At 42.1% G+C, this 2,385-nt stretch overlaps 1 long non-coding RNA gene across 1 annotated transcript; it reads right to left on the reverse strand.

The window, feature by feature from the left end:
• Positions 1–318: 318 nt before the first annotated feature.
• Positions 319–2,124, reverse strand: LOC133222755 (uncharacterized). Its single transcript, XR_009728367.1, has 3 exons — positions 2,062–2,124; positions 1,216–1,344; positions 319–512 (listed from the first exon to the last, which is right to left on the reverse strand). It is a non-coding gene; the product is annotated as an uncharacterized LOC133222755 (long non-coding RNA).
• Positions 2,125–2,385: the final 261 nt, after the last annotated feature.

Raw genomic sequence — 2,385 nt, forward strand, 5'->3', positions numbered from 1 at the left:
ATTCTTTGGTTCCTTTTCTGCTTAAACATTATAGTATTTTTCCGAAAGGATTTGGTGTTCTCAAAGGTAAAATCTCGCTTGCTTATTAAGGCATGAAATCTCACTAAAGTCACTGGAACTACTCGTGTGAAAGACATACTCAAGTTCATTATGGAAAGATTACTCATTTGGGCTTAAGGAAACTGTGTATAAAGTGCCACAGCAAAAAGAAGTAGTTTCAGTCTGTCATTTACATGCAGAGCAAATTCTTCCACCATTTAATTCCAATTCGATAACTGAGCAAAGGTGTAATAATAAATAACTCAAAAGAAAAAACAAAACAAAACAAAGTTATTTAGTTTAATAAGCCACAGCTTCAGATTATGGGGACCAGAGGATCTCTTTCTTTTGTTACCCAGCAGGGAAGTGAGGAGCTGCCCTGCAGCCTTCCATCTCATTCCAGTCACTACACAGGTACTTCATCCATCTGCAGATGCCCAGGCAGCTTCCCATGCACAGACTGAGCAGACCAGCTGAAGAATTTGGGGAAAAATTAATCCAGGGCAAAAGAACAGCCCAAAATAAAACAGAAGCCTACACATCCCAATATAGATGTTCTTACTAGTGCCCAACTAGTGCTGCTCCTAGCCGTGTTTCCCCAAGGATAAAAATCCAGACCAAGGCGTGCACAGCCTCTCCTCCTGAAAGTGCCTGGAAGAGGCATGGTGCTTCCCAGAAAGATGGCTCCAATGGTTGGGAACTGCCGAGCCCTCCACAGAAATTAAAGCTACTTCCTCTTGGCAGCCTCCCAGAAGAAGATATTGGCAGTCATGTTCCCTTCCCTTCCCCTCCCCTCGTTTCCCGCAGGCTCAGGAAGCAGAGTGGCTCCAAACGGCACAAGGAGACTCTCCCTATTCAGCTGTCCTGAGGTCAGCAAGGACTTTGGTACGGCTGTGTTAACCCTTACTGCAGAGCTCTGCTATTTGCATTTGTAGCCCAGGCACATCAGATAACACCCTTCTAAAACCCTGCATAAATTACAACGAGTACATTCTTGTGTGTGTGTGAAGCAACACCCCACCTACCACTTCACTTAATCTCCTTGTGCCACACTACACCAGGATCACCTTATACTGACCAAAGCAGCCCCTGCCCTGAATCCTAGCTTCTGGCTCGTGATGCACAAATCAAACCTGCCAAACCTGGCTGTGGATGTTACCAGTGGTCCTCACCCACCCAGAAACCTGTGATAGTGCCACAGAAGGAAGGCTTTGCTGCTTGGGGGGTACAGGCAGTAAGAGTGAGGAATGGTTCACACATCCTTCTGGAGCTCTGCATTTGGGGCAACTACCCAAGAAACAAGTGCTGCAGAAGAAAGGTGCGCAGAAGGAGCAAGCAAATTGCTCAGATTAAAGCCAGTTCCCTCATGGAGAAATCAACAGGCAGGACACCAAAAGGCACTGCTACAGAAAGCACTCTAAAAACCTGGTAACTTAGTAGAAAACTGTCTCCTTTTTATGGGTTAGTGGGTTTTTTAAACTCCTTATAGCAAATGTAAATGGGGATGTTTAGTAAAACTCCAGAAGAAAACTAAATACTAAAAAAGATAATACTTTCTTCTTTAAAATTATTTTCTGTAAAATATCTCTTTCAACAAATATTTATCTCTCTTCTGAAATCCAAGTATTTACTATATTTATTAATATTTAATTTTGTACACCTTGGTCTCTCAAAACCAATGGCAATTTTGGCTTTGGAGATGTGATACAGAACCTCTCACAGAATATTCCCACCTTATTTCCAAGAAATATTTGTACCCTGGTCTAGGAAGCCTCCAAACATCCATGTGTAAGTATCAATGGTCTACCGAAGTATGGGGGATTGTAAATTTTTATACGCATGACAAGCACAACAAAAACACTTAAAAAAGAATAAATAGCCTATTTTGTCCAAGTAACAGTAAAGTGGACAATAGTGTAAAATACGACAATATATATTGCTTATTAAACTAATTAGTTATTACTGGCCTCATGCTAACTAACAAGTAAAGGAAAATTAATGGCAAGCTTGAGAAATCTCTACTTCATTTCACATGATGGAACAGAATTTGACCATCTGAAGTGTCTCTCATCCTGTGGCAGGATTTCAGCCTGTACTTTAAAAGTTAAAAACCCTCCCAAATTGGTCACAGCAGTGCTATTATCCATTGCAAGTTAGAAGGAATGAAACGACACAAAATCTGGCATAGCGCCCAGACCTGAATGAGGCTGCTGCAGACCAGCCTGACACTGATATATTCTCTGGTTTCCACTGAAGTTTTGGAAGGTTTCATGGCTGCAGCAAAGCCCCACAATTCTGTGCTTGCTGCCAGGCCCTTGAGCTAAAAAGAGCTGATTCATGGCAAAG

Source organism: Neopsephotus bourkii, unplaced genomic scaffold (genome assembly GCF_033783945.1).
Source record: "Neopsephotus bourkii isolate Nb327-2 ecotype Australia unplaced genomic scaffold, CSIRO-AGI_Nbou_v1 NB_1616, whole genome shotgun sequence".
Lineage (NCBI taxonomy): Eukaryota > Metazoa > Chordata > Aves > Psittaciformes > Psittacidae > Neopsephotus > Neopsephotus bourkii.